This window comes from Plecotus auritus, assembly GCF_963455305.1.
Source record: "Plecotus auritus genome assembly, chromosome: X".
NCBI lineage: Eukaryota > Metazoa > Chordata > Mammalia > Chiroptera > Vespertilionidae > Plecotus > Plecotus auritus.
In genome coordinates this window covers 109,967,529-109,987,437 of record NC_137784.1, presented here as the reverse complement: position 1 = coordinate 109,987,437, position 19,909 = coordinate 109,967,529, and the positions used below count along the sequence as shown (strand labels likewise).

Here is a 19,909-nt window from a genome sequence, read left to right as displayed (position 1 = left end):
AACGGGCAGTCGGACATCCCTCTCACAATCCAGGACTGCTGGCTCCCAACTGCTCGCCTGCCTGCCTTCCTGATTGCCCCTAACCACTTCTGCCTGCCAGCCTGATCACCCCCTAACCACTCCCCTGCCAGCCTGATTGATGCCTAACTGCTCCCCTGCCAGGCTGTTTGCCCCTAACTGCCCTCCCCTGCAGGCCTGGTCACCCCTAACTGCCCTCCCCTGCAGGCCTGGTCACCCCTAACTGCCCTGCCCTGCAGGCCTTGTCCCCCCCTAACTGCCTTTCCCTGCAGGCCTAGTTGCCCCCAACTTCCCTCTCTGCTGGCTTGGTCACCCCTAACTGCCCTCCCCTGCAGGCTTGATCGCCCCCAACAACCCTCCCTTGCAGGCCTGGTCCCTCCCAACTGCCCTCCCCAGCTGGCCATCTTGTGGTGGCCATCTTGTGTCCACATGGGGGCAGTCATCTTTGACCACATGGGGGCAGCCATCTTGTGTGTTGGAGTGATGGTCAATCTGCATATTACTCTTTTATTAGATAGGATAGAGGCCTGGTGCACGGGTGGGGGCCAGCTGGTTTGCCCTGAAAGGTGTCCTGGATCAGGGTGGGGGTTCCCTTGGGGCATGGGGTAGCCTGGGAGAGAAGCCTGTGGTGGTTTGCAGGCCGGCCACGCCCCCCGGAGACACAAGCAGAGGCCCTGGTATCTGGGGTTTATTTATCTTCTACAATTGAAACTTTGTAGCCTGGAGTGGAGCCAAGCCTTCTGCTTGCTCCGTGGCTGCAGCCATTTCTACTGGGATTTATATATCTTCTATAATTGAAACTTTGTAGCCTTGAGTGGAGGCCTAGGCCTGCCAGGGTGTGGGGAAAGCTTGGCTTCCTCCATCACCCGGGGCAACCCTAGCCTCCTGCTCTTTCCAGCTCCGTGGCTGCCGCCATTTCTATTTGGATTTATGTATCTTCTATCATTGAAACTTTGTAGCATTGAGTGGAGGCCTAGGCCAGCAAGGACAGGCAGAAAGCTTGGCTTCCTCCATTGCTGGGGAAACCCAAGCCTCCCTCCTGCTCTCTGTGGCTGTAGCCATCTTGGTTGGGTTTATTTGCATATTTGCTCCTGATTGGCTTGTGGGCGTGGCTTGTGGGCGTGGCTTGTGGGTGTAGTGGAGTGATGGTTAATTTGCATATTGCTCTTTTATTAGATAGGATTCCTGTCTTGCCTTCACTCTGTTATATGTAATTAATTTTAGAGCTGAAATATAGAACTTCATATTCATGCCAACTACATTAGAGTAAGAAGGTTTTACTATTTTTTTAAGGTATTCAGCTTCACAACTATTTGTCCCCTTGGAGAATTACAGAATCTTTCCACCTCATTTTATCTACACACTGAGTGGCCAGATTATTATGATCTCTGAGCGCATAATAATCTGGCCACTCAGTATATATATATATTAGAGGCCTGGTGCATGAATTCGTGCATGGGTGGGGACCAGCCAGCCTGGTCAGGGGGAGGGTATATGGGCGGTTGGCTGGCCTGTCTGCTGATCGAACTCCTGGTCGAGGGGACAATTTGCATATTAGCCTTTTATTATATAGGATATACACTGAGTGGCCAGATTATTATGCATTCAGAGGTCATAATAATCTGGCCATTCAGTGTATATGAAATGGAGATCATAACTATGCTAATTTTGCAGGGTTGTGGTGAGGATTGAATGAAACAATATATGTAAAATTGCTCTGGAATTAGTCTCCAATTCCATTACCTTATCACCTTTAAGTCAGGTAGGGAGAGACTTCCATACCCTATATAGGAAGCAATTACTGGAGACATACCATCCTCTTCCATCACCCCTAAAGATTGTAGGCTTGGAAGTATCTTGGGAGGGGGTGAAGCAGGCCAGTAAGCCAGGACAAGTGAAATAGGGAAACAGACAGATATTCAAACATTTTCACCACCTAGTAAATCATAAGGATAAATAGTTTAGACTTCTTCCCAATCAGGGGTAAATAGCTTAAATCACCCTACTCAGGGAGATATATAGCAGAAATTAAATTAGTGCCATTTTCCAACCACATCTAAGGACAAATGAAGTTAAGAGAAGAAACCTCATTGAGATATTTCAGCATAAAACTAATGAAAATTCTATTGAGATTATCCCCACAGACCTCCCTTAAACACCCAGCCTTCAAAACCCCTCAAACCCAAGGTCCCAGTGTGCTCTCTCCCTCCCAGGAGCATGCTTGAAACTTCCCCCCGCCCCCCCCACACACACACCTCTTCTTTCCCCATAGACATGCATCTCCTAAACTCTAGGGACCTCACAAGGTTTGCAGCAAGGGCAGCAATGGGCAGTGGCAGTTTGTCCCAGACAACCCCCCTGAACCTTTCCTCAAGATCCCCTTTTCTCTGACTTTTTAGTGAGCCAAAGCAGACCAGCCTAGGCTCATTTCCCCAGCCTTTTCTTGTTTCACTGTCCCCAGATTTAATAAATGCCATCTAAATTAAAAAAAAAAAAAAGAAAAAGTATCATGCCTATATAAGGCCTGAGGATGACAACAAATAGGATTCTTATTTTCTGTTGTACAGTTTTTACAGATATCCCTCCAAGCTTGGTCTTACTCCCAAATTTGATCAATGTCTCATTTTTGTCTTTATCAAAGTATTAGAGCATATGTCTTTCTGGGTTTACAATAATTGATTAAATGTATACATTTTGATGATCATTTAATGAGTTAAACTTTCAACTATCCATACTATCAACCTATCTTGTTTATTCATAATGTCTGAAAAGACATCATAGAAGTGTTTGTCAAGATCCTAGCTGAAGCTCAAATAAATGATTTTTTGCAGTATCCTCTTGAAAGCTCCATCCAAAAGGAAATAAGTTTAGTCTGGCATGACTTGCTCTTAATGAACCCATGCCGGTTCCTAGTCATTAATAAGTCCCTTTCCAAGGGCTGATAAATCATATTCTTAATAATCCATTCTGGAAGTGTGCTGGGGATCAACTTCAAACTCAAAAGACTGACATTTTTAGATTCTCCTTGCTTTTGGGAGTGAGGGGGAATCATTGTCTTATTTAATCTTTTGACATCTCTCTTTTTATCCACAAGTCTTTGAATACTACCAAGGGAGGTATCCAAGCTTATAATACAGACCAGAAAGAAACAATGCTAGACCCTAACTTGCCTACCACTTTTTCTCATTTTTCTGAAGTGGGAGAATTCATCATTTTTAGACTGATGTAGAGGCCATCTGCAATTGAGTTTGTCAGGTTTACATGCCATATTTTAGAAAGCCCAGAATGTCAATGGGCAGATTGGTTGATGATGCAAAAATATTTTTTTTTCAGGAGTTGCTTTACAAGAGCTCACACTTATTCTAGAACAGTGCTTTTCAAACTTTAATGTGCATATAAATCATTAGTGGATCCTGTTAAAATGCAGTGCTGATTGAGTAGATCTAGGCAGGGCCTGATTTTAGGCATTTCTTAACAAACTCCCAGATGATGTGGGTACACAGATTATACTTTGTTATAGCAAGACTCTTAGGCCTGAGGATGACAACTTAATCGTTCTAGACCTTGGCCACACACTAGAATCACCTGAAGAGCTTTTTAAAATTCCCATGACCTGAATGCTCCCCACATTAAAATATCTGTGGTTAGGACTTGGAAATGATTATTTCTAAAGCTCCTTGTGTTATTCTGGTGCATATCCAAGGTTAAAAACACTCTTCTAAAACTAGTTATCTTTAATCATTTGGCTAATAGTCATCACAAGGACTCAAAATGTATCCCCTGGCTTATGTAATTGCTGAAATGCAGGTTCCCCCTGCCTATTATAGGCACATGCATAAAGACACTTTTTAAAGTAAAATTTTGTTAATTAAGAGCATTTGAAGAAAATATATTTCAATGTTGGTGATTTTATGGTTACTTTTGCTTTCCTACTGCTGCCTACTAACATAATTGAGGGGCCAGAAATGTGGTATGTGTGGGAGGAAGGTTAGGTTAGAAATAGTTTTATAGCTATTAAAACTTACTTTTCCCTATTGGGTTATTTTATATAATACTACTACTTGTATGATAATTTAGAAAGTACTATAGAAATGGCCAGGTGGTGGTTTGGCTCAGACCTCAATAGAAAACTTCACTTTTAGTAAACAACTCTTTTTTGATCAGAGTACACATGTAAAAAATAATGTTTTATTATTTACTTTATTGAAGAAGTGAACACTATCTTTATTGATAGTGGCTCAATGACAGAAGAGGTGGGCTAGGCCAGGCAATTAAAATAATTTGAGACACAGTATACTAAACCTAAGACTTACTAGTAAAGAAAAATCTTTCATGGTAGACTCTTCCATAAAGATTCTCCAACATAAAGATTAAACATCAACACTACAAAAGAACAAAAATGGACAGAGAGCAAGAATTGGAATTTTACGGAGCTGAGCATTTCTTAGTTGAGCAATCCTGATATAAATCCTCTCCCTGGCAGCCAAGCAAAGAGAAAAAGCATATCGGTTTGCGGGTGGGGTTTGTGAAGGGCAAAGGCTTGGCTGGCACTCCAGCTAGGGGCATACCAGAGGGAGAACAGCCAAATGAGGCCAGGCTCAAAGAGGAACAAAGAGCAGAGTAGATGGTAGCAGGTCTCAAAAAAGTTCTAGGAAAGAATACTCCCTAGGCAGCAATTCTTTCTGGCGCCAGACCTGACAATCATTGGGACAACATGGAAAAAGGCCACTTTGAGGCCTGCTAATAGTATCAGCGTTATTACACTACTGACTATTTTGCAACATTCAAAGAATAAACTTTAAATGAATATTTTCTCTTTATGCACTAGGCATATATTAGAGAATCTGAAAAGGGAAGACCAGCTAGGGAGGTCTGTGGTTCCTGAGTGCTTTTCAGCAAGGACCCTGTTAGAAAACAACTAGTGAGGTTTAAAAGATACTAATTGCAAACAAAATTTGAAGGCTACAAAATCACAATACTTTGAAAGAAAAATACTAGAGAAAATTATAACAAATCACAATCACATAACTATGAATAGGAATAACCTTGAGCTATCTCTGCCACAGGCTTGGTGAACTTCAAGTTCTTCTTTTACTTTTTCTTTAAACTACAATTTGATGTCAAGATGAAAATTCCTGGCCCAGGAGTCAGACAAGCCTGGGATCATATGCCAGCACTGCCCCTTATCAGCTCTGTGACTTTGGACAACTCCCTTACTTTCTCCCAGCCTCAGTTCCCTCATCTGCACCAGAAGAATGATAAGAGAGCCCAATTCATATGAGTGCCATAGGACATAATGTGCTTGTCTCAGTGTAAGAGCTCAGTAAAAAGAAGTTGCTCCCATTAGCTTATACCTCCCAGGTCTGTGAATTTCTGGAAATGTGTTCATAGATTCCATCCACATCCAATAAATTCTTTCACTTTTTCTTTATTTCTAGATCCTCTTTTGCTTTCTGGGAAAACGTGAGCTGACTTATTTCCAGCTATTGGTTGAGATTACTTATTCAAATCATTCTACCAAGGAGGAAAAAAGGAGAAGAAGCAGACCCCCAAACTATAGGAGACACTATGACCCTGGCAAGCAGGGAAGGGATGGTTAGTATGGAAAGCATAGAGAGGAAATCCTTTCACTTCTGCCTTCTTGACTCCCTCTCTACTGCTAAAAACATGTAGGGCAGGTCTGGAAAGATGCACAAGTAATGGTGTGTCAGCTCTGCTGCTCCCTCCAGTGGTGTGGCCTGGAGAAGTCATAAGGTGGAGACAAAGTGAGGAGTGTAATCCTAGGAGAACTCATGGAGAAGAGCAAATAATATCAGTGACAACCATAGTAATAATGACAACAGAAACACTCAACAGTAGGCTCATAGGGAAGAAGGAATTATACAAATAAAAACAGCAATAATAGTAATATTTGGTGGCTTTGTGAAGAAGGAAAAAGTTTTAGAAAAAGTCATGGTTAAGAATGGATAATAATAATTATAATTAATATGACAAAGATCATGGTAATTCTTACTGGGCTTATGTAGAAGAGAGAATAATCTATACTAATAATAGCCTAGGGCGTCACAACCAGATGGACAACCAGTCACCACGAGGGGACCCCTTCTGGATGGGGGCGTGGCCGACCTTCAAACCACCCGGTGGCCTCTAGCCCTGGCCAGGGAGGCTCTGGGGGTTGGGCGTGTGCGGTGCAGTCTTTTAAAAATAAAGAAAGGGCGAGTGGCGACATCAGCGTCCCTGGAGTAGCTGGCGGGCAGCAGTGACAACCCTGGTGCTGGGGCTGGGACAGCCCAGGCACGAATGGTGGCGGCCGGGGGGCGGGGGGCGGGGGGTAGTGAGGGGAGGCGGCGCCACCTGGGGCATCACCGCTGGCCTAGACCCCGAAATGGCGCTGCTGGCCAAGCATCTGCTGAAGCCGCTGCCCGTGGACAAGCAGATTGAGACCAGGCCCTTCCTGGAGGCGGTGTCCCACCTGCCACCCTTCTTGGATTGCCTTGGGTCCCCAGTGTTTATGCCCATCAAGGCAGACATAAGTGGTAACATCATGAAAATCAAAGCTGTGTACACCGACCCGGCCAAGTTCCAGACCCTGCAGAACATCCTGGAGGCAGAGAAGGAAATGTATGGAGCAGAGTGGCTCAGAGTGGGGGCCATGCTGGCGCTGATGTAGCTGAAAAAGGGCCTCCGCTTCATCCAGGTCTTCCTGCAGAGCATCTGCGATGGGGAACAGGATGAGAGCCACCCCAACCTCATCCACGTCAACGCCACCAAGGCCTACAAGATGGCGCTCAAGAAGTACCACGACTCGATCGAGCAGATCTTCCAGGCAGTGCTGTATGCCACGCCCTACAAGTCCGACTTCCTGAAAGCGCTCTCCAAGAGCCAGAATGTGACGGAAGAGGAGTGTCTGGAGAAGGTCCGCCTGTTCCGATCAACTACATGGCCAATATCGACATCATCTATGAGATGTACACCAGGATGAATGCCGAGCTCAACTACAAGGTGTAAGCTGGCCAGCGGCCAGCACTCCCAGAAACAGACAAGCCAGAATCACTGTGAAGCAAGCTGGAGGCCGCCTTGGCCTGCGTCCTCCAGAGCGGCCCAGAGTCTGGCTGAGGGTGAAGGACACAGCCCTGGTTTCTGAAAAGTCATTTTTGGGGTCTATCCTAAGAGAGCAATAAATAACCACCCTACTTCTGAATCACCTTTAATTTCAGGGCAGCACAGACCAACGGCCTTCATTTCAGTGTGATAAAAATAAATTAATGTTACTAATAAGTCAAGTCCTAGGGTTTTCTGTCTCTGTCACCCCATGTGGTGCGTGACCCTGGGGGAGCCCTGTCATACACCTCATTTTAAAAATGAGGATCTGGTGCAGTGATGTTTCAGGTCGTCTAAGGACCACAAGGAGTCTGATTTGAAATTATACAGGATTTTTTTTTAAACAGACTGCTGTGTGCTCCTGTGGTTGCAACAGCCCAGCCTCACAGCACTGTCAGTATAGACCCCACTCTTTCCTACTGTCTTTTTACAGACAGTTTTTTTATAGTTGAAAACAACCAGCAAGCCTTTAATGAGCTTTCCAAGGGGACTTTATTTTAAAGCTATCAGGTATGAGTAACTGACCACAGATGACTGACTTTGCATTCTTCTGCATAAGTATTTCCTTCAGGGACAGCCTACCTCATTTAAGAAACTACCTATCATGTGTGTTCTCTCAGAGGGGAGACCACAAGTCCTCCTGATGCTGAGATCCAAGGAATCACCTCCCTGCCTTAACTGTTGTGCCTGGCACTAACAAGAGCTGTATTTTGAAATTGTTGGGGTGAATAGAGGGACTCCCAAAGAATTCATGTGTATTAAAAACCCTATGAGGAACAATTGGTGACTTTTATGCAAACACCAAATAATTCTTAATAAATAAATCTCTATTTTGGAATTTAAAAAAATCCTATATAATAAAGGTAATATGCAAATTGACCATCACACCCTCACACAATATGACAGCTCCCATATCTTCACAAGATGGCTGGCAGAGGAGGGCAGTTGTGGGCCATCAGGCCAGTAGGGGAGGGCAGTTGGGGGTGACCAGCCCAGCAGGGGAAGGCAGTTGGGGGCGACCAGGCTGGCAGGGGAGGGCAGTTGGGGGGACCAGGCCTGCAGGGGAGGGCAGTTAGGGGCAACCAGGCTGGCAGGGGAGCAGTTAGGTGTCGATCAGGCTGGCAGGGGAGTGGTTAGGGGGTGATCAGGCAGGCAGGCAGGCGAGTGGTTGAGAGCCAGCAGTCCCGGATTGTGAGAGGGATGTCTGACTGCCAGTTTAGGCCCAATCCCACAGGGACTGGGCCTAAACCAGCAGTTGAACATCCCCCGAGGGGTCCCAGATTGGAGAGGGTGCAGGCTGGGCTGAGGGACACCCTCCCCGTGCATGAATTTTGTGCACTGGGCCTCTAGTTATGATTATAAAAGCTAACATGTAAATGATCCCCACACATCAGTGCTAAGTGCTTTATATGTACTATTTAATTAATTAATTTACTTATTTATTTATTTTTGTTAAACCTCACCAAAGAATATTTTTTCATTTCTTTTTTAAAATTTATGTTTATTGTTGAAAGTATTACAGATGTCCCCTATTATTCTGCCATTGACCCCACTCCATCCCACTCCCACTCCCCCTCCCAAAGCCTTCACCACACTATTGTCTGTGTCCATGGCTTATGCATATAAATTTTGGTTAATCTCCTCCAATCCCCCTCACCCCCTTTCCTCTGAGATTCCTCAGTCTGTTTTACACAATCCTTTTGCATCTCAGAAAGATTAAGTAACTTGCCCATAGTCACATGGCTAGCAAGTGGAAAAGCTGGCATGAAAATCAATATCTTACTCTATATGCTGGGCATTTTCCCTTGTATCTTATAGAATGGAGGACAACCAACAACTTTTAATATGTTAATGTTCCCTCTACCTGGAATAGCCCCTACGTCTCTCTTCCTATATAATAAAGAGGTAATATGCAAATTGACCGTCACACCCTCGCACAAGATGGCCACCCCCATGTGGTCACAAGATGGCTGCCACAAGATGGCCAGCAGGGGAGGGCAGTTGGGGGTGACCAGGCTGGCAGAGGAGAGAGGGCAGTTGGGGGGGACCAGGCCTGCAGAGGGCAGTTAGGGGCCACCAGGCTGGCAGGGGAGGGCAGTTAGGGGTAACCGGGTCAACAGGGGAGGGCAGTTGGGGGTGACCAAGCCTGCAGGGGAGGGCAGTTGGGGGGGACCAGGCCTGCAGAGGGCAGTTAGGGGCCACCAGGCTGGCAGGGGAGGGCAGTTAGGGGTAACCGGGTCAACAGGGGAGGGCAGTTGGGGGCAACCAAGCCTGCAGGGGAGGGCAGTTGGGAGGGACCAGGCCTGCAGAGGGCAGTTAGGGGCCACCAGGTTGGCAGGGGAGGGCAGTTAGGGGTAACCAGGTCAACAGGGGAGGGCCGTTGGGGGCGACCAAGCCTGCAGGGGAGGGCAGTTAGGGGGGATCAGGCCTGCAGGGAGGGCAGTTGGGGGGGACCAGGCCTGCAGGGGAGGGCAGTTGGGGGGATCAGGCCTGCAGGGAGGGCAGTTGGGGGGACCAGGCCTGCAGGGGAGGGCAGTTGGGGGGACCAGGCCTGCAGGGGAGGGCAGTTGGGGGGGACCAGGCCTTCAGGGGAAGGCAGTTGGGGGGATCAGGCCTGCAGGGAGGGCAGTTGGGGGGGACCAGGCCTGCAGGGAGGGCAGTTGGGGGGACCAGGCCTGCAGGGGAGGGCAGCTGGTGGGGACCAGGCTTGCAGAGGAGCAGTTAGGTGTCAATCAGGTTGGCAGGGGAGTGGTTAGGGGCAGATCAGGCTGGCAGGCTGGCGAGGGTGCAGGCTAGGCTGAGGGACACCCTCCCCAGTGCATGAATTTCATGCACTGGGCCTCTAGTATTATAATAAAAATATAATAATGTCCACAACTGACTGGTTACCATGGGAGCCATCCTCTCTCCCCTAGCCTCTTATTACCAGTTCTGTTCAAGGGGTTTCTGGAAAATAGAACCCACCCATAACTCTTGTAGGGTGGCAGATTCCCCATTAAGTAGAACAGTCTGGTACCCTGACAACCAGGTGTGTCATCTTCTCATAAATGTGTCAATTGAGGCACATGAGGGAGATTTCTCCTCCCTAATTACTAATGCTTGAAATTGGACCTTTGGAACATTTTGTTCTTCATTAAAACACAAATACCTGTTTTGATCATTTACACCACAGTGTGAAACTTCTAGTTCATTATTTCCAAGACAACAAGTCTCTGAAACTTCAGTCTAATGCAGTTAATGTGACAAGCAAAGCTTTTCACCATATCTAGTCTCTATCTCTGTCTCCAGATTCAATTGCCTCCATTTTCTATCCTAATACCTCCCATCACACTCTAACCAAAACCAACAAATTCCCTCTACCTGGAATAGCCCCTATGTCTCTCTTTTTCACCTAATTCTTTTTTTTCTTTCTAATTCTTTTTTAAAATATATTTCTTTATTGATTTCAGAGAGGAAGAGGGAGAGAGATATAGAAACATCAATGATGAGAGAGAACCATTGATTGGCTGCCTCCTTCACTCCCCCTACTGGGGATCAAGCCCGCAACCCGGGCATGTGCCCTTGGCCAGAATCGAACCTGGGACCCTTTCAGTCTGTGCCAAACTGGCTAAGGCTTCTTTATAATTCTTTTTTTAAAAATATATTTTATTGATTTTTTACAGAGAGGAAGGGAGAGGGATAGAGAGTTAGAAACATTGATGAGAGAGAAACATCAATCAGCTGCCTCCTGCACACCTCCCACTGGAGACATGCCCGCAACCAAGGTACGTGCCCCTGACCGGAATCGAACCTGGGACCCTTCAGTCCGCAGGCCGACGCTCTATCCACCGAGCCAAACCGGTTTCGGCTTCTTTATAATTTTTAATTGTCAAACAAAATCAGTAGAGATGCCACCTCCTCCCAATAAGGCTCTCCCTCGACCCACCCATATTCACACACATTATGTCTATAGTCTGGCTTAGGTGACTGTCCCTTGTGTTGTTAGAACAAGCTTGCATTCTTATTTGGGTTTCTATATGTCTATATAATTTTACATATAGTATATACATATTATATATGCTATAATTATTGTTGGCATATAGAATATTATTTATTAAATAAAAAAATAGAAGTAATAATAAATGCACATGATAAAAACATACAAACAGGGAAGAAGATTATGAAGTGAAAAGTATATTTTCATATCCCTCCCACCACAGTCTTAATCTCCAGAGGTAATCTTTGGTAACAGTTCCTTATGTATTTTTCAAGAGATGTTTGATGCACATACAATAACTGTATATGCTTTGTTTTCACAGAGACAGGATCATACTACTCAACACCTTGCTTTTCTCATTCTATATATCTTGGAAATATATATCAGAATATATATTTGTTCTAATATGTTATGTAGTATTCAAAGGATAAATTATCATGATTCCCTTATCTATTGAGACTGTCTCTTGTCTTTTTTCTGAAATTTTGGTTTCTGGCCATTGCAAGTGTACATTTGTTTGTTTATAAGCATACATCATTAGAATAAACTCTTAGAAGTAAAATTGTTAGGTTAAAGTATATAGCTTTTTACAATCTTAACAAATATGTCAAATTGCCCTCCAAAAGTGTACCTCCAAGTTATACTTCAACTGATTGTGAATGAGAATTACTGCATTTCAAAAGCATTAGGTTTTATAAAACTTTATCATATTTTAAATGTGGTAGGAGAAGTTAAATATCATTATTTTGATTTGTCTTTAAATAATCATTAGCAAGTTTGAGCAGAATATTTGATTCACTGGACATTTATATTTATTTTTATGTTAAAAATTTTATTCATTTTTCTTTTTTAAATATATTTTATTGATTTTTTTACAGAGAGGAAGGGAGAGGGAGAGAGAGTTAGAAACATCAATTAGCTGCCTCCTGCACACTCCCTACTGGGGATGTACCCACAACCAAGGTATATGCCCTTGACCAGAATTGAACCTGGGACCCTTGAGTCTGCAGGCTGACACTCTATCCACTGAGCCAAACCGGTCAGGGCAAAAAATTTATTCATTTTTCTATGGGGTTTTTTACATTCATGAATTATAAAAGCTTTTAGTATATATATTTAAAATATAGACACAGATTCATAGATACAGAGAACAGACTGACAGCTGTCAGAGGGTGGGGTTTGAGGGGCTGGGTGAAAAAGTTTAAGGGATTGAACAAAGGAAAAAAGCTCATAGAAATAGACAACAAGATGGTGATTAACAGAGGAGAAGGGGGGTGGAGGGAGGTGGAAGAGAGTAAAGGGAGGGATAAATAGTGATGGAAGAAAACTTGACTTGGGATGATGAACACACAATAAAATATACAGATATGTATTATAGAATTGTACATCTGAAATCTATATAATTTTATTAATCAATGTCAACCCAATAAATTTAATAAAACATTTAAAGCTATAATGAGGTACCACCTCACACCTGTTAGAATGGCTACTATCAATAAATCCACAAACAACAAGTACTAGCAAGGATGTGGAGAACCCTAGTGTACTATTGATGGGAATGCAGATTGTTGCAGCCACTGTGAAAACAGTATGGAGTTTCCTCAAACGATTAGAAATGGAACTGCCTTTTGACCCAGTGATCAAACTTCTGGGAATATATCTTAAGAATCCCAAAACATCAATCAGAAATAATATATGCACTCCTGTGTTCACAGCAATGTTATTTACAATAGCCAAGATCTGGAAATAACCCCAGTGTCCATCAGTAGATGAGTGCATAAAATAGCTATGGCTATAAAAAAAGGAACTCTTGAAAAAAGTGCTGGTATGCAGCAATGTGACCGGCTGGCCACGTGGGTGCCTGAGGGAGCCAACAAGGGAGTGGGAGAAGGACACGACTGGGCCCTGGGCCTCGCGGAACTCCAGTCTCGCTGCCGCATCATGCACACGCTCATCACTGGAGTCGCACAAAACAGCTTCAGAATACTAGAAGAGAAGTAGATTCTAGAAGAAATACCACCTGTTATATTCAAATACTCATTTATACTCAAAGTAATATAAAGAGCACAATCCTAACAACACATCTATTTGTCAATTTAATCCAGCCACTCTGTTTCTTCAGATTCTGAAACAAGGAGAGAGAGAACTACATAACCAAATACCCAGGTGACAAAGAAACAGCCCGCATATGAAAGAAAAGGAAGCATCACCAGAAAAGGAAGTAAATGAAATGGAGGCAAACAACCTGTCAGAGAAAGAATTCAGAGAAATGGTAATGAGGTGGCTAAAAAGAATGGAAGACAAATTCAACAATATGTGTAAGAACCAAGAGGAAATGAAGAAGAAACAAGGAGAAATGAAAAATTGCATCGCTGCTATAAAGAACTCAATAGAAAGCATCAACAATAGACTAGAAGAAGTGCAGGACCACATCAGTGAGCTAGAAGACAAGATAGGAAAAAATACCCAAGGAGAGCAGCATCTAGAAAAAAAAAAAATTAAAAAAAAGAGGAGAGCCTAAGGGAACTCTGGGACAACATGAAACAAAAGACCATCCACATAATAGGGGTGCCAGAAGAGAGGAAACTGAGTAAGGAATAGAAAACCTGTTTGAAGAAATAATGACAGAAAACTTCCCTGGTATAAGAAAGAAAAAACTCACACAAATCAAAGAAGCTCACAGAGTCCCAAACAAAATGAACCCCAGAAGACCAACGCCAAGGCACATTATAATTAAACTGGCAAACACCAATGACAAAGTCAGAATCTTAAAAGTGGACAGAGAGAGACAGAAAGTTTCCTACAAAGGATCCCCCATCAGACTAGCAACTGATTTCTCAACAGACACACATCAGGCCAGAAAGGAATGGAATGAAATATACAAAGTCATGCAAAGGAAGAGTCTGAATCCAAGAATACTGTACCCATGAAGGCTATAAATCAAAATTGAGGGTGAAATCAGGAGCTTCACAGACAAAAAAGGACTAAGGGAGTTTATTACCACCAAACCAGCAATGCAAGAAATGCTAAAGGGTCTGCTGTAAAAAAAACAAACAAATAGGAAGCGAAGAAGGAACACAGGGGTAAAGAATAAAAATGGCGACAAACAAGTACCTATCAATAATAACTTTAAATGTAAATGGATTAAATGTCCAATCAAAAGATGTAGGGTAACTGAGTAGATAAGGAAACATGAACCATATATCTGCTGTCAACAGGAAACCCACCTCAGAAAAAGGGACTCACACAGATTGAAAGTAAAGGGATGGAAAAAGGTTTTTCAGGAAAGTGGAAAAGAAAAAATAGCTGGGCCCTGACCGGTTTGGCTCAGTGGATAGAGCGTCGGCCTGTGGACTGAAGGGTCCCGGGTTCGATTCCGGTCAAGGGCATGTACCTTGGTTGCGGGCACATCCCCAGTGGGGGCTGTTCAGGAGGCAGCAGATTGATGTTTCTCTCTCATTGATGTTTCTCTCTATCCCTCTCTCTTCCTCTCTGTAAAAAATCAATAAAATATATATATAAAAAAAATAGCTGGGGTAGCAATACTTATATCTGACAAATTGGACCTCAAAGTTAATTCCATAACAAGAGATAAGGAAGGCTACTTCATAATACTTAAGGAAGCAATCCAACAAAAAGAAATAACTCTGGTAAACATATACTCACCCAATACAGGAGCACCCAAATACATAAAAAAAACTTCTGGAGGATATCAAGGGAGAGATTGACAGCAATACAATCATAGTAGGGGACTTTAATACCCCACTATCACCATTGGACAAATCCTCTAAACAAAAAATCAGCAAAGAAACATCAATCCTAAATGACTCACTAGACCAGATGAAATTAATTGACATCTTCAGAACATTTCACCCCAAAGACACAGAATATACATTATTCTCAAGTGGACATGGGTCATTTTCAAAGATAGACCACATATTGGGTCACGGGTAAAGTCTCTTCAAATTCAAGAAGATAGAAATCATATCAAGCATCTTCTCGGATCACAATGGCATAAAAACTGGAAATCAACTACAATAAAGACAATCCAAAAAAATCAAACACCTGGAGACTAAATAGCATGCTATTAAACAATGACTGGGTTATCAGAGAGATCGAAGAAGAAATAAAAAGCATCCTGGTGATACAACAAATGGCAGCGGAATAGACAGACGTGTTCCGAGCCTTGTCCCGGAGCAGAAAGAAAGAACAGCTGAGGGTCGCAGGAGGAGTGTTTGTTGGCAAGTTAAGGGACAGATAAACTCCAGAAGAAGGTGGGGTACTGATAGACAGGGTTCCCCTGACCTGGCAGCCCCCACTGCGGCTGGGTCCCCTCCTGGAGCTATGGGCTCCAACGAGGAGTTTGCGCCATCTTGAACGGGAAAGTGGAGCTTATCGGAAGCTTGAGAATCCACAACTGCGGCACCACGGAACAGCTGCGAGCCACAGAACACCGGTCCCCAATTGGCACAAACACACGGATTCAGAGGAGCTCTACACTCCACCACGGAAAGGTCAGATTTCGCCTGGGATAAGGTGAGGTCTCTGGTTCCTGCTGGAGAGAGGAATACGCGTTTTGCGGGAGCTGGAGAACCAGGTAAGTCAATGCCTAGAAAAATCCGTGGCTGTTGGGGCTGGCGTGATCCGTGAATGGGAAAGGGGGTCCTCAGAGCTGCTAACAGAAGGGCTCTCTAAAAAGCAACCCATTTTGATCTGACGTGCAGGGAAACCCTAAGAATTTCAAAGGTATGCCGGCTGCCTAGACTTGCGCGCAGCCCCGGAGTTCGCACACTTGGGCTTTTTCCTCTTCAAATCCTTGCTTCTGATTACTAAGCCCAATACATAGGATCACCCAGTTGGGGACACCCTGGGAGACCGCAGGGGAAAGTGTTTTTCTGGAACCTGGGGATCGGAGCAGGGAGTGACCATCAGAGAGCCAGCTCTGAGGCAGCCCACTCCCACAAACTGGTAATGAGTGCCACAGGGAAAGAAGGCTCTAACACTGCCTAGAGAGGCCATATATAGACCCAGAAGTCAATCCAGAAAAACTGCCACCCAAGGGCTGAATCACAAATTCACTCTTGTGTAATCAAAAATAAAGGAATACGAGAAATTGAGACACACTGCCTGCTTAAAATCAGGACTGGCTTACAACACTGAAGAGCAGTGGAACGCAGGGAACTGCAATACTGTCCGGACTGAGAAACAGGTGTGCCAAACAGAACAACAGAGGAAGTGAATGACCTTCACTACTCCACATTTTATTTTTAATTTTTTTTTATTTTCATTTTTTGCATCTTTTACTCAAGAAACTATTTTTTTTCTTTTTCCCTCACTTGATTTTACCTTTTTAATTATTACATTTTTATTTTCAATCTGTATTATTACTACTGCTATTTTATCTTTTTTTTTAAGTGTCATTTTATTTTCTCTTCATTTTATTTTGGGATTAGTGTTCTACATTCTATTTTTTATCTTTCCTTTAGCATCATTTTACTCTATCGCAACTCTACCTGTATGCCATCACTCTCTTCCTAACCTTCCCCTTTTCGGTGTCCTGTTTATTTTACCCATTTCCTGCTTTAGATTTTCCCTATTCTTTCTGTTTACCCCTTGTTAAAATTTCACCCTAATTACATATCTAATCTCCAATCCCCTGCTCCAAGTCCATACACACCTCTCTCTTCGCTGTCTTAACTATACAAAAAATTGTTTTTCTCTCTGTCCTTTTGTTGTTGTTCACTTGAATATAGATTATATCGAATTTTTATGCTTTTTTGTGATTGTTTTGCTTATTCTTCTTTTGTTTATTTTTTTGTTTGTTTTGTTCTTCAGCTTTCCCTTGCCTCACTCAATATTAGTTGGTGTTGTAGTTTGTATTAATCCCCAGGTACTTGTTGCCGGCATTTGCTGGGATTAGTGATTGTTCTATTGGAGTTTTATCCCCATATATATAGTTTGTTCCCCTTTCTCTCTTAGTCTCTTTCTTGTCCTACTTTTTTTTTCCCTTTCCCCAATTTCATTTTGACACTCCTTTTTTTCCCCCTTTCTTCTTTTTCCTCTTTTTCTTTCTCTCCTATCACCTAATTTGCCTTTCTCTGGTGGTCACCTTTATTGGAGGTTATTAATATTGTGAATACACTTCTGTTCAGTGCCTTGTGTGTTGTACCTGGTAGTGCTTTATTTTGTGCCTTTAAATCAACGCAGGAGAGAGAGAACTACATAACCAGACATCCAGAGAAGAGAGACCATGGGGAGAAAAAGAAACAGCCCGCATATGAAAGAAAAGCAAGCATCACCAGAAAAGGAAGGAAATGAAATGGAGGCAAGCAACCTTAAAGAGAAAAAATTCAGAGAAATGGTCATAAGGTGGCTGAAAAGAATGGAAGACAAAATTGACAATATGAGCAAGAACCAAGAGGAAATGAAGAAGAACAAAGAAGAAATGAAAAATGTCATCGCTGCTCTAAAGAACTCAATAAAAAGCAGCAAGAGTATTCAAGAAGAAGCAGAGGACCGCATCAGTGAGCTGGAAGACAAGATGGGAAAAAATACCCAAGTAGAGCAAATCCTAGAAAAAAAAAATAAAAGGCAGGAGGAGAGCCTAAGGTAACTTTGGGACAACATGAAACAAAACAGCATCCACATAATAGGGGTTCCAGAAGGAAAGAAAGCTGAGCAAGGAATAGAAAACCTATTTGAAGAAATAATGACAGAAAATTTCCCTGATATAGGGAAGAAAAAACCCACACAAATCAAAGAAGCTCACAGAGTCCCAAGCAAAATGAACCCCAAAAGACCGACGCCAAGGCACATTATAATTAAATTAGCAAACAGCAACGACAAAGTAAGAATCTTAAAAGCAGCAAGAGAGAGACAGAAAGTTACATACAAAGGAACCCCCATCAGACTAGCAACTGATTTCTCAACAGAAACTCATCAGGCCAGAAGGGAATGGAATGAAATATACAAAGTCATGCAAAGGAAGGGTCTGAATCCAAGAATCCTGTACCCAGCAAGGCTATCAATCAAAATTGAAGGTGAAATCAGGAGCTTCACAGACAAAAAAGGGCTAAGGGAATTTATTACCACCAAACCATCAATGCAAAAAATGCTAAAGGGTCTGTTGTAAAAAAGAAGAAATAGGAAGCAAAGAAGGAACACAGAGGTAAAGAATAAAAATGGCGAAAAATAAGGACCTATCAATAATAACTTCAAATGTAAATGGATTAAATGCCCCAATCAAAAGACATAGGGTAACGGATTGGATAAGAAAACAAGACCCATATATCTGCTGTCTACAAGAAACCCACCTCATAAAGAAAGACACACACAGACTGAGGGTGAAGGATCGGAAAAAGGTTTTCCAGGCAAATGGAACTGAAAAAAAAGCAGGGGTAGCAATACTTATTTCTGACAAATTAGATCTCAAACTGAAGGACATAACAAGAGATAAGGAAGGCCACTTCATAATACTAAAGGGAGCAATCCAACAAGAAGAAATAACTCTGGGAAACATATATGCACCCAATACAGGAGCACCTAAATACATAAAAAAATTCCTGGAGGATATCAATGGAGAGATTGACAACAATACAATCATAGTAGGAGACTTTAATACCCCACTATCACCATTGGACAAATCCTCTAAACAAAAAATCAGCAAAGAAACATTAATCCTAAATAACTCACTAGACCAGATGGAATTAATTGACATCTTCAGAACATTTCACCCCAAAGCCACAGAATATACATTCTTCTCAAGTGCACATGGGTTATTTTCAAAGACAGACCATATGTTGGGACATAGGCAAAGTCTCTTCAAATTCAAGAAGATAGAAATCATATCAAGCATCTGCTCAGATCACAGTGGCATAAAACTGGAAATCAATCACAATAAAAACAACCCAAAGAAATCAAACACATGGAGACTAAACAGCATGCTATTAAGAAATGACTGGGTTACCAGAGAGATCAAGGAAGAAATAAAAAACATCATGGCAACAAATGACAATGAAAACACTACAATCCAAAATCTGTGGGACACAATGAAAGCAGTCTTGAGAGGGAAGTTCATAGTTCTACAAGCCTACTGCAAAAAACAAGAAACAATGTTAATAAATTACCTAACCCTACAACTCATAGAGTTAGAAAAAGAGCAACAAGAAAAGCCCAGTGCAAGCAGAAGGAAGGAAATAATAAAGATCAGAGCAGAGATAAACAACATAGAGACCAAAGAAACAATACAAAACATCAACAAAACCAAGAGCTGGTTCTTTGAAAGTGTAAACAAGATTGATGAACCTCAAGCCACGCTCACCAAGAAGCAAAGAGACAGGACCCAAATAAACAAAATCAGAAATGAAAGAGGTGAAATAACAACAGATCCCACCGAAATACAAAGGATTGTTAAAAAATACTATGAACAACTCTATTCCCACAAACTGGACAACCTGGAGGAAATGGACATATTCCTAGAAAAATATAACCTTCCAAAACTCAATCAGAAAGAATCTAGACAGCTCAATATGCCAGTAACTATGGAAGAAATTGAAGCAGTCATTAAAGAGCTTCCAGCAAACAAAAGCCTGGGGCCAGACGGCTTCACAGGAGAGTTTTACCAAACATTCAAGGAAGAATTAAAACCTATCCTCCTCAGACTATTCCAAAAAATTCAAGTGGAAGGTACACTTCCAAGCTCTTTCTATGAATCCAGCATCACCTTAATACCAAAACCAGATAAAGACAACACAATGAAGGAGAATTACAGGCCACTATCCCTCATGAACATAGAAGCCAAAATCCTCAACAAAA

The 19,909-nt window shown here is 42.7% G+C and overlaps 1 pseudogene across 1 annotated transcript; it reads left to right on the top strand.

Annotated features, from left to right (window-relative positions):
- Nucleotides 1-6,403: 6,403 nt before the first annotated feature.
- LOC308239694 (glycolipid transfer protein-like) lies at nt 6,404-7,026 on the top strand (annotated as a pseudogene). The gene has a single exon. The product of its transcript is annotated as a glycolipid transfer protein-like (transcript).
- The last annotated feature ends 12,883 nt before the right edge of the window (nt 7,027-19,909 follow it).